At 32.8% G+C, this 13,787-nt stretch overlaps 1 non-coding gene across 1 annotated transcript; it reads right to left on the reverse strand.

The window, feature by feature from the left end:
* Positions 1-6,446: 6,446 nt before the first annotated feature.
* On the reverse strand, positions 6,447-6,553 carry LOC125123846 (U6 spliceosomal RNA). Its single transcript, XR_007134215.1, has one exon. It is a non-coding gene; the product is annotated as a U6 spliceosomal RNA (small nuclear RNA).
* Between the last annotated feature and the right edge of the window lie 7,234 nt (positions 6,554-13,787).

Raw genomic sequence — 13,787 nt, forward strand, 5'->3', positions numbered from 1 at the left:
AACCATCACCTGACCCGTCAGTGAGTCATAGTAGTAACATCATGAATCACTGGTCATATCCATGAGGATGCAGGTTTGACCCCTGGCCTTACTCAGTGGGTTAGGGATCCAGCATTGTGAGCTGTGGTGTAGGTCACAGATGCAGCTTGGATCCCACATTGCTATTGCTGCGGCCAGCAGCGGGATCTCCAATTCTTCAACCCCTAGCCTAGCCTGGGAATTCCCATATACCATGAATGAGGCACTAAAAAGCAAAAAAAATAAAATAAAAATAAAATAAAATAAAGAAGGAAGACTCACCGGTCAAAGATCACCATAACAAATACAATAACAATGAAATGTTTCGAAGTATTATGAGATTGCCAAAATGTAATCAGACACAAAATGAGCAAAAACTATTGGAAAAACAGTACCAATAGATTTGTTCAATGCAGGGTTGCCACCAAATTTCATTTTGTGGGGGGGGGAAAATTGCAGTATTTGCTAAGCACAATGAAGTGAAGTGCAATAAAATAAGGTATGCCTGTATTTCTGAAGGATGAGTATGTGAATCAGATGAAATCATTGTCTTTGGTTGAAGTGCATCTTCTTTTAGGTTGATGGAGTCTGGAAAACTTAATGTAATTAAGACTACAGTAAGAAATAAAAAGATGACAGTTGAAAAGGTATAAGGTAGGGGAGTGGCAAGATGACTTTGAGACAGAAAATAAATCATGGATATTATTGCCTGTGGCAAAGGCCTTGTGATAGAACCTCAGAATTTAAAAATGCTTCCTTGTGTATTTTTCTGACAGGTGAATGGAGTAGTTATTTTATCTGATTTTATATCTGAAGAAATGACATGCAAGTTGGTATTTTATAAGTTTACTGTGCATTATATTTTATGTCCATGAAAAGTGAGGGCAGTGAGCAATTAAAATAAACCAAATTAACAGTGTGCTTCAAGAGAGAGAATATTGCATGTTGATAAAATAAGTGAGCTCTAGAGACAGACTGCCAGATTTGTATCCCAACTCTACCATTTTCTGGTTGTTGGATCTTAGACACATTACTTAACCTCTCCTGCTTTATCTTTAATATGAACAAAATAATAGTATTTATCTCATTGGTTGTAATAGGGCTTAAATAAAGAGGTTTTGGACAATGCCTGGCACATATTAAGCAGTTAACTTTGGCCTTCATTGAGCTATTATTTATCATGTTATCCATTAGATTCCTATTACATAAAACAGTGAAACCTGTTATAAAACACTTGAGGTTTTTAACTTCTAAGAACTCAACTTAAATGAATAAGAAAGAAAAAAGTAATTGGACCATAGTTTATTTTCACTAATGGAATTCTCATTTTTTCAAATATTTTCCATATCTCAGAGATTGATCATTTGTTGTACAAGGATTTATTCATTCATTTATTTAATGTGTTAAGCCTGATGTTAAAGATATTCCCAAGTGAAAAACTTCTCAAGTGGAAAATACTCAATTTGGACTAGAAGGAGAATCTTCTAGGCAAAATAAAGTTTATTGGTTGGAGAAAGTTAATTGAAATTAACTAAAGAGATAAAGGTGAAAGAGTAGTATTCCATGATATGAATGTACCAAAATTTGTTTAACTTTCATCCATTAAAGACATTTGAGTTGTTTTCACTTTTTATATATTATGAATAAAGTTGTTATATATATATTTGCCCATATCTTTGCATTAACATAAATCTTAATTTTTCTGGTATAAATTCCCCAAAGCCCCATTACTGGGTTGTATTATAAGAACGTTTTTGGTTTTGGAAGAAACTGTTAAACTATTTTTCATAATAGATGTACCATTTTACATTCTAACCAGCAATGTATAGTTGTTTTTCAGCATCTTCACCAGCATTTGATATTATCTCTATTTTTTACTTTAGCTATTCTGTACATGTTTTTGCATTAACATAGGTTACACAGCTTAGGCGTTCAATACATAGTGTATTTTATACAAATACCTATATTTGCAGAGTTCTGTATTAAGAGATGATTCACTACTAAATTTCTAAAAATTGTAAATGAAGTGAATTGAACTTTATAACAAATGTTTCAAAAGAAAAGAAGCATAGCCACAGCAATGCTGGATCCTTAACCCACTGAGCAAGACCAGGGATCGAACCCACATCCTCATGGGTATTAGTCAGCAAAACTCATCATATCTATCTGCCAAACCCAAATTCAAAAAGACTTTCAACTCATTCCAACACAAAGGCAATTATGTACTTTCTTGTACTGGAGAGTCCTCCAACAACATCATGCTAACCAGTTTTCATCAACTGAATAAAGTTGGGAAACGTAAAATCAAGGAAAGATTTTTGGAGCAAAATGACATTTAGAGCAAAAAGTCAGTGAAGAAATAATGTTCAATATTCCATGGAATTTTCTGATCTAGAAGTCTGGGAATTAAGTGAGATTTCAGAGAGAAAAAGAAAAGAAGCAATATGCTTTATCAGTCCTTTAATCCATTCCTCCTTTCTTTTTTTTCCTATGTTATTCTTTTCTGTCTTTATTCATTTTTTCTATGTAATGAAACTATTCATATAATTTTAAAATATTCACTAAGCTATAAATAACTAAATGCAATATGAGTTGAGTGAACAGAGGAGTATGAAGATTATTTTTTATGATATAGTTTTACTGTAACTCCAAGTTTCCTTACTAGAAATGTCTTTAAATATTACTTTATATTTGATAACAATGACTGGAGTAAGTATTGTCCTTAGATAACTTCTGTCTTTCTCTTAGCACACACACAATATATATACACTAACTTGATTTAATCTTTTTCATAAAATGTATATTATTCAAAGTTTTAAGGATGTACCTAGTTTGAAGAGATAAATATGTCTCACTGTGATTCTTCCTTGAGTTTCTGATATTCAGAATAAAAACACTTCTATTTCTGTGCTAGCTGTATGATGTTGTACATTATCATTCCATATCTCTCCTCTTGTTCAGATTATGTATGTTAAACACAGAGGGGGAAGAGCAGGTTTCTATTTATATGACACCATTCCTCCTCAGCATGCTCAAGCCTGGATTACAGTATGTTGTCTAGCTTCTCCAGAAATACTCCTTTTTCGTTTACAATAATAAAAATTCAATTTTTTTTGTCCACATGTTTAAAATGTTTTAAAGCTGCCATTCAGTAACAGCCTTAGTTTAGTTACACACAAACTGTTTGAATGCCATCACTTCTTAAGTTACAGCTTTCTTCCTAATTATGAGCCATACATTATTGTCTATATCATCTATGGAATAAACAGCTTTTGTGCTTGCCAAAAGAATATCTGGAGGTGTTCTTATTTACATTTTATGTTGAAAATATAAATAAAAACAAAAACACGGTTTATTGCATGTTATAATTAATAAAGCCACAGCAATCAAACATTACCTGTTTTTTACCCAATTAATAGCATCTCTTTAAACTGTTAATTTTTGAAAAAGAAGAGTGTGTCCTTCTAATGAGGAGGAAAAAAGACATTTAGTATAAATTTCATTGAAATTTTGGACTCCTATATGTACATGAAAGAATAGTGGCATATCTTAAAATGTACTGAGAATTTAGGATTTTCTTAATATTAAATTGAAGCATACAGGCATACCTGCAATTGTGTAATCATAGCAAAGCAAACATAGTACTGGTGTTCAGCAGAAAAGAAGGAAACACTGGGGGAGGGAAGAATTGGGAGGGTGGGAATAACACATACACACTACTGTATAAAATAGATGATTAATGAGAACCTAGTACACAGCACAGAAAATCTACTCAATAGTCTGTAATAACCTGTATGGGAAAAGACAGTGGACCTGTGTATATGTATGACATACACTTTGCTGTACACCTGAAACTAACACAACAATGGAAATCAGCTATATGTCAATAAAATTAAATTTAAAAATACATTAGCATAAGTATTAATTAGCCTTCTGACAAACATTGCTAGTTTTAAGTCACTTTCACTTGTCTTCATCTCTTTCAGTGAATGAGATTCTGATTTTCTAGAAGCCAATTTTAATTCATATCTTAGGCAACGTGTCCATATGCTGATGGTTACAGTAGACAGAAATTAATTTTTCATGGTTAAGCATAACTAGTGAAATGCTCTTGTTTAGATGTAAAATAATAAGAAACATGCTTTAGTAGTTTAAAATAGCTTTGTTTCATCAATGGCAATTCATCAATTTTTAGTTTTTAAATCTCATGATTCTTATTGACTTATTTCTATGTATTACACAATGTGTTATGTTTTGCTTTTAATTATTTTATCAAAGTAACTCATGTAGATACTTAATAGTTATGTAGAACTTCCAGCACTAGTAATGTTTGCCCCATACTATTTAAATGCTTCTTGTACTAAAGTACTTAATCTATAAGATAACCCTATGAGGTAGTACTGTTGTTATCTAATTTTATAAAAGGGAAATGAAGGCATTGAGCATTTATGCCACAAGATTACATAACTAGTATGTGGTAGGCCCAATATATGAACCCTCTCTCTTGGATTCAGAGTCTATGAAATTCTTTTGTTTTTAAAAATTTTTAGGGTCACACCCATGGCATATGGAAGTTCCCAGGCTAGGGGTTTGAATTGGAGTTGCAGCTGCCCTCCTACACCACAGCTGCAGCAACGCTAGATCCAAGCCACATCTGTTACCTATATCACAGCTCATGGCAATGTCAGGTCCTTAACCCACTGAACGAGGCCAGAGATGGAACCCACATCCTCGTGGATACTAGTCAGGTTCTTAATCCACCGAGCCACAATGGGAACTCCCAATGACATTAGTTCTTAACAATGTATTTCTTTGCATGCTTCAACTTTTATCCTAAAACTATAATCCTCTGACCCATCCACACCCACTTTTAATTCCTGCCAACCAAAAGGTGACAGCTCTAAACTGTTTTACATATTTTTGATTTTATTTATTACTTTTAAAAAAATTATTAGTATTTTTTACAGCTGTACCCACAGCATGTGGAAGTTTCAGGGCTAGGGGTGAAATTGGAGCTGCAGCTGCCGGCCTACACCACACCCACAGCAGTGCAGGAGCCCAGCTGGGTTTGCAACCTATATAACTCACAGCAATGCCGGATCCCTAACCTCCTGAGCAAGGCCAGGGATCAAACCCAGGTGCTCATAGATACTTATCAGGTTCATTAACCACTGAGCCACGAGGGGACCTCCACTAATCGTATTCTTAACCCACTGAGCCACAATAGGAACTCCATAAATGTTTTTACTTATATTTAGTTCCATATTTTTAAATAATATGAATTTATAACTATTCCTTTATCTTCAAATTTGCAACATTATCTTTTTCCAACTGTGGAAATTGAAGATTTAATTATTATAGATTTTCTCTTACCCATGGCCCACAGACTTATATACACAAATATACTTTCTCTTCCCTCATCCTCTGAATATAGTGAAATCATGATTTAGATTATATCAGTATTCATTGTTTGCATGTTTGTGACTACACAAATATTATTTACAGCTGGTGTTGTGTGCATATGAAATAATCCAGACATATGTTAAAATATATTGAGAACATGGCATTTTTGTAATATTAAACTGAGAAAAAGAGGGCATATCTTCTACACCACATGGTTTACTCTGATAATGTTTCTTATATTGTAGAATCTTATTTTTTAGAGTTAATAATTGCCTTCTTTTATATTTGCTCAATATTGTCTTTGCACTAATTTGGATTTTCAAATTAGTTCTAACAGAACTTAAATAAACTCTTCTCAGAATAGTGAAATATGTGAGGCATACCCCCTGCCTGCTCCCCCACCCTCACCCCCAGATCCCGAGCAAGCCCTCTGAACTTTTATTCTGGTCTAGAGTGGTTCTGCTCTAGGAACATGTTGTCATGAGAACTCTTTTCATGCTCCTTTTAGGAATCCCATTCCGTGTGTGTGTGTGTGTGTGTGTGTGTGTGTGTGTGTGTGTGTTTGTGTGTGTGTGTCTCAGTCTTTTCCAGTAGACTCTGAGAAGCAGTACATGGAAAGAAAACATTTTAGGACCTTGTTCACCTGAAAACATCTTTATTCTATCTTCATATTTACTCACTGGTTTGGTTTGCAATCAATTTCTTAATTGGAAATAATTTTCCATCCAAATATCAGAAGTATTCTCCATTGTTCCCTATCTTTTAGATTTGGTAGAAAGAATTTCTGTGTCATGATTGCTGATATTTTTAATGTAACAGTTTTTTTCTGTAATAGTTTTTAGAAACTTCTTTATATTCCCAGTGTCTTACATTTTTCCCATAATGTGATTTACATTTAAAAAAACAAAAATATTTTATTTATTTATTATTTTTAAATTAATTATTTATTTTAAATTACTCAAATGAATTTATCACATCTGTAGTTGTATAATGATCATAGCAATCTTATTTCACAGGAGTTCCATAAAAATATGGAATGCTTCACGAATTTGCATGTCATCCTTGCACAAGGGCCATGTTAATCTTCTCTGTTTCGTTCCAATTTTAGTATATGTGCTGCCGAAGCGAGCACACACAAAAATATTATATTTGGTATTTATTGAGTTTCTTCTTTCTGAAAGCACATCTTTATTTTGGGAAAAGTTCTTGAGAGTTTTCTTTTTTGATAACTTTTATCCTTTCTATTTTCTCTGCTCTCTTATTTTACACACTGTTAGGTTGTTGACCTCTAGTATTAATCTTTTAATTATCTAACCTATTTGTTCTACTTTTGAGACGGTTCCTCAATTTTATATTCCAAAATTCCTTTGAATTTCTTCTGATTTTTTTTTAATTTTCAAGAGCTTTTCTTCTTACAAACTTGTATAATTTTCTTGTTGAAGGTTTTTTTCTCTTTGAAGCTTTTAATTATAGCTTTTTGTCCTCTTCTTTTTCCAGTTTATTACTTGTTTTCTATTCTTTCGGATTCTGTCCAGAATTTTAAATATTATTTTTGAATGTCTGGTGATATTTCATGTCCATTCATTTACACCTGGAACTCTAAACACCAGGTACAAACATTTTATGCAGGGGCAGAAGATTTTGACTGGTGGGTGGCACTGTACCACAACAAGAATCTTGTAAAGTTTTGTAGTTCATGTCAATTGGACTAGACAGTTTTCCCAGAGAGAGCTCTATAATCATATTCCTAGGGTAGGCTGGAGAAGAAGTGAACATGACCCTGGCTGCAATACATAATTTCTTGAGAGCCTGGTGGGGAAGGGAATAAGTGCTTTCACCATTTAAAATGCAAAATTTTGCTAAGTATTCAACGTGTAGTCAAATGACATCTCCTCAGCTGTCCTCATGCCCCTAAGTCTAGTACTACACCAATTCATCCTCTCTAGAAAGTGAACTCTTGTCTTTGTGGGTGTGGGAAAGGTATAGTATTCCGGTTGCACAGGCTGTGGAAGGGATCATGGCCCAGCTGTGACTTATATAGACTTTCGGTCATTTATTTCTCATCCCACTCTGCCTCCTGGTCTTTAGTGATAATGGCTGTCTCCAGTTCCTAAATGTTTCAGTGGTTCTTTGACCTGAATTAGAGTAGTACTCTTTGATAGCCTCCTTTTTCACATTGTCAGTTGTACTTCAGTTTTCTTCATCCTAATAAGTTAGTTTACTTTCCAGTTTTGAAAAAGTGTTTTGACATCTTCCATGAATCTTACCCCTTATCATTTTGGGGGTATTTCTGTGTTTATGCCACAGTTATTCATTTACTATAATTTTTTGTAAGATAGATGACTAATATTACCTGGAAATATAGATTAGTATACAGTAATTTTGCTCCCATAAAATGATAATGTTACCCAACTTTCCCAGAGAAATTAATTTAAAACATTTAGTTTTCTTTTTGTCTTATTTTATTTTTACTTTTTTTGGCACAATATACATTGAAATCTTGGAAGAAGATGAATTTTTATGATAGATAGGTAATCACACAGGTACTAGATATTGAACTGCACAGAAGTGCATGAGATAATCACAACAAATGTACTAGCTTTGGTTGCATTGAAAGCCATTCAGAGGAAGTGTTTTCTAATTTTTAATATGCTTTTCTTGAATCCTGCTAAGTATTATCTTGAAAGAAACACATAAGAAAAGAAAGATAACAAAGTTTATAAAATATATAAGTTTGTTATAAAATAAATTAATATGGCCATCAATACGACCAAATAACAGTTATAAAATAGCAATATTACTTAGAATTCAGTGAAAAATGCGACATGTGGAGTCAGTTACCAGTTTCAAACAGTCTGGTTCTGTTGTTGCCACCTAAAAAAAGACTGTCTGTGATTTTCTCTTTCTGTTCTTTTTTCTCCTCTTAATTGCAATTTTTTTCCTATACCAGCTGTAGCATCTATGTCCTGACTTTGATCCAACTACTTACTTTAACCCATAGAGAAAATGTCTCCCATAGACTCTGCATATATCACTGCAGTGTCTCCATTCTTGACAAGCTTGCTGTTTTAGCACAATAGAGTGCAAGGAGAACTGCATGAAATGAAGCTCCCACACACTGGGAAAGAGTAAATTAAGACCTCTGTTTAGTAAATATTGGCATTCAAATGCAGTTCATTTCACCTAAAATAATATTATGAGTATATGTGATTGAAATTTCAACTGAGGCCCAGGAATCCAGTGTTTGTTAGGATCTTTTTTTTTTTTTTTTAAATGGCAAGTTGTGCTTTAAATCATTATTCTTATTTTGTTTAGGACATTACACTAGTGAGAAAATACGTAAACACAAATATCATGTCAGATACAATGTTCCTTTCAAAATCCATCATAAAGAAACTATGGAAATGATTTGATATGTGGAGACAGAAGGGATTGTTTTCATCATATATGTGATGGGAAAGACTATATACATGATCTTATTAAAATCATGAATTTTGAGGCTGGTGCCCTGGATTCTCATCTAAGTCATTTCCATTGATTGTTTTGTCCTTAATTTTCAAACATTAACAAAATTAGGGAGAATTCCAAATGTTGTCATCCAGTTTTCAATGTGTCAAGATTTTATCACACTCTTTTTTTCTTTTTTTCTTCTTTCCTTTTCTTCCTTCTTTCTTCCTTTCATCCATCCATCATTACTTCTTACAATAGAGGAATAATGACCCACAAAGATATTCATGTCTTAATTGCCAGAATGTGTATATTTTACATTATATGGGAGAGTAGAATTATTATTGTAGATGGAATTAAGGTTGCTAATCTGTTGGCCTAAAAATAGGGAAATAATCTGGCTTATCCATTGAGCCCATTGCAGTCACAGAGGCCCATAAAAGTGGAAGAGCAAGTCAGAAGAATTAGGAGGTGTGATTATAAAAGAGCCATCAGAGAGATGCAACATTGGTGACTTTGAAGACAGAGGAAGGGGACTAGAATCAAGGAATGGGGCAGCCTCTAGAAGCTGGGAAAGTCAAGGAAAGGTATTTTTCCCACAGAGCCTTCAGAACTGAATGTAACTTGGCCAAAACCTTGAGTTTGGTCTAATGAGACCCATTCTGAATTTCTAATCTGCAAAATTGTAAGATGATAAGAGTTTGTTGTTTAAAGTCATTAAGTTTATAACAACTTGTTTGCCATCATTCTGTTTTTTCAGAGGGACAGAGGAATTTTAAAGCAAATTCCAGACTTTGTATCATTTTATTCCTATGTACTTTGTATATATACTAGATGTATTAACATTTTCTTACAATCACAGTACTTATCACAACTAACAATAAAAAATTGTTTTCTCATTCAAATGTTTTCTGTTTTGTATGTTTTTATAGTTGTTATATATTGTTATATACCGGCAATATGTTTTTATAGTTTTTTTTAATAAAGAGCCAAACTAAGTCCACATGTTTCATTTGCTTGCTTTGTCTCTTCAGTCTCATAATCCAGAATAGTTCCTTCTCCCTCACCTCTTCCCTGTTTTATTCATACTGTTCATTTGTTGAAGAAACCCAATCAGCTGATGTATAGAATGTCCCGTATTTGCCTCTCTGTGGGGTGTTTTAGTGTGTTCTTCCATTCCTCATGTTGTTATAAACTGGAAAATAGCCCTAAAAGTTTAATTAGATTCAGGTTTATTATTCCTTAATATATAGCCTAGGTGGTGCTTTCTACTTCATATTTTATCACAAGGCACATAGTTACAGGTTATTCCATTTTTAGTGGTACTAAAATGGAATCAGTGAATTTAAGTGATCATAGTCTGATCCCCCAACTGTGTACTTTCTCCTCAACTTTTCCATTAATTTTTGCTCTTTGCCTAAAGCAATTATTCTAGTAAGAATTGAAAATGAATTGTTTTCTAATTATATTATTCCTTAAGTGTTAACTATAATTTTCTATAAAGTAATATTTTTCCAAAGTGGAAGAAAGTATTTGTAACATGATGCTGTATTATATATAAGAAAAGAGAAAATATATACAAATACTTACCCATATTTTATATATAGGCATTACTTTTTACATAGGTATTAGGCATTTTATATATATGAGGTAGATAGGATAAATCAACACATGAAAAAATTAAAAATATGTGTAGATAGTGGGAGGAAATAGGGCTAAGGGAATAGGGACAGAATCTAGGCTTTTCTGAGTATATCATGCTTATAGATTTGAAGTTGAAATTATCCAAGTATTTTACACAATTATGAAATAATTTTTAAATTTAAAAGGAAATTTATAAAGATTGAAATCTAAATCAAAAGCAGTAAATCAAAAGCACTGAACCTGTGTATACAATTGGTGATGTAACCATAGAGAGAAGAGTTATTACAAATGCCTTTGAAACACAGTAATCTGAATTATACTCTTCCTGTATTCTAAGATATATTCTAAATGAGATATATTCTAAGGACAAAAAGAAAAGTTTCCAAGAGATCTTAAACTGTTTTAATCATATTATTTATAATCGCCTTGGTACTAGTAATTCTATATGATAGTATATATTATAAAACCAGTAATTAATATTATTAGAACCAACATTTTCAGCATAAGAGATAAAAATATAAAATAGGTTAAGTTAGGTAAAAAATTCCGTTATCCTAAATTAAATTGAAAATATGAATATGAAATAAAGTTATGAGTTCTCTTAAAATTATGTATTTCCTAACTCTTTTAACTGAATATCCTGGAAATAATGATCAACTCAATTATAATGAGCACTCTGGCTATTAAGATTACAGTTTCTAAATACCATTTTTCCCCAAAAGGAACTAAATAGTCTTAAAGAAATGAATGATGCCAGATTCGAAGTAGGAAGTATATACTAGGCAAGCCTATACCTTCTTGGATCAAAAGCAATGAAGCTCTCAAAAAAATAGTTGAGGTAATGTTGAAAGGACTCAGGAACTACTTTAAAGAGTCAAAAATTGGAAAACTAGAACATTAATATTAAAATAAGAATTGCAATAAGCCAGAACCACAACAGAAATGTTAAAATCCATTTTATAATGATCGTCTTTATTATTTTATTCTTTGGTAATATGTCTTGATGATTTCAAAAATAATATTACTAGGAGGCTTGGAGTATATCCTGTATCTTTTTCAAACTCATAATGGAGATGCTAATGGCTCACACAAACATCAAATCCATCATCTTAGTAACAGTGCTCTAATTCAGTGATTACCATGTTGTGTTTTATGATGTGCTTTCAGTGTGCTTGCAGATTTCTTTCTTAAGATTATGCAAAAATCCATTTACTTAAAATTAGTGCTCTAGCAACTCAATTTATGAGACAAAGACATGACAAAATTTAAATGTAAACCTAAATAATTTTGAACTTAAAAGTAATTAGAAAGTTATTGAGCAGAGAATAGCTGTAGAAAAAGTTTTTGAAATTTGAAAATAAGTTACTGACCCCACATGCAGCATTTTTTCTGGTAAGTTTTGTATAATTATAATTTATTATTGCACAGACAGATCTATGTATAGCACCCAAGGGCATCACTATGAAATAATTGATATTTATATAAATGTGCATGAGTTATTAAGAAAGCATAATTCATTTTTCACATATTTTACTCAAGAAAACAGGAAGTATATAATGTACTTGTTTTCAGTCATAAACTATTAAATGACAGTTTAGCATGTTGTGGGGAGTGGATATCAGGAAAAAAAAAAAGAAAAGCAACAACAAAAAACTTTAAAATTAAATGGCATGATACAACAGAAATTGGCATAGTATTGTAAATCAACTATAATTAAAAAAATGAAATGGCATGAAAGTGAGAAATTCTCAGAACCCCAAAATAAAATAAAAGCAGGAACCTGGGAAGTAAACAAAGATCAAAGTAATCTAGCTTCTGCCAGATCCTAGAGTCATTGAGCTTTGGGGTTGATAACTACATAGGACATGGGACAAGCCTAGAATTGGCTGAGGTAAATAAGCTGATAGGAGAGCCAGTATAATACTATTGACAAGCCAAGAATACATAAAAAATCAGCAGGAAGAAGTATCTTCTGAGAATTTATAATTGTTAATTGGTCCTCACATGGATTAATATATCAAGTTTCATGCTGTGCATGTGATTTGAAAAACCTGAAAGCAATTCAAAGTGTTCTTGGGAGTTTCTGTCATGGGCAGTGGAAACGTATCCGACTAGGAACCCTGAGTTTGCTGGTTCGACCCCTGGCCTTGCTCAATGGGTTAAGGATACGGTGTTACCGTGAGCTGTGGTATAGGTCACAGATGCAGCTTGTGGCTGTGGTGTAGGCCAGGAGCTACAGCTCCGATTAGACCCCTAGCCTGGGAACCTCCATATGCCACGGGTGCGGCCCTAAAATGACAAAAGACAATAAGTAAATAAGTAAAGTGTTCTTGTGTCAGAAGTGACTCTAGACAACAGGCAGAAGCAAACATGAATATCTTTCAGATAACACTTTAACCCAATTCTCAAAGAATTCCAAAAGAGTCAAGGTAAATGAGCACTTTAAAGTCAACAGTTACAATAAATTTACAAGGAAATGAGCATTATATTTGAAAACCAAAAGAAAAAGATACAATCTATGATATATTAGATGTAGAATATAAAATACTTATGATTAAGACTTGATAAAGGAAATACTGTCTTAGATTGGGTTCCCTAGGAATTGAACTTGAGACAGGCATTTGGATAAATATGTTTTACTGAAGGAATTATGACCAAAAACTTGTGAAGGAGAAAATAGAAAGGCGACGAAGTAAATGTTAAATTCAGGTAAAATTCCAGTTTTGGCTTGATCCATGAATTAAGTGTAGTGTCTGAAGTAGGCTTCTGGTGTGTTTATGTGTGTGTGAATGTCTTCGTTATTTTTCTCAGTTTGCCCGTGTGGAATTTATGTATTTATTCTCTGTTAACATGGATTCAGGACAAAGGCAATCAGTAGTGATTACTAGCAAGGATGAGGAACAAGGGAACTCTCACATCCTACTGGTTGGCATGGAAACTAGTATAACTCCTTAGGAAAAGTCTGATAGTACATAGCAAATTGAACATGTGTGTAGCCTCCAACCCAGTGCTTTCACATTTGTACGTCCAGCACAAACTTTTGAATGTCTGCACTAAGAATGTTAATAGCAGCATTATTGCGGTATTACAGATATTCGGAACAACTCTTCATCAGTAGTAGAATGAATTAATAATGCCAATTATATAATAAAATACTGAGAAGCAGTGAAAATGGATGAAAAGGTATGTGTGACAAATGGGTGAATCTCAAAAAAATAGAATATTGAGCAAAAGAAGCAGAAGAATATATATATATACATATATATACACATATA

This window comes from Phacochoerus africanus, chromosome 3, assembly GCF_016906955.1.
Source record: "Phacochoerus africanus isolate WHEZ1 chromosome 3, ROS_Pafr_v1, whole genome shotgun sequence".
NCBI classification, from domain to species: domain Eukaryota; kingdom Metazoa; phylum Chordata; class Mammalia; order Artiodactyla; family Suidae; genus Phacochoerus; species Phacochoerus africanus.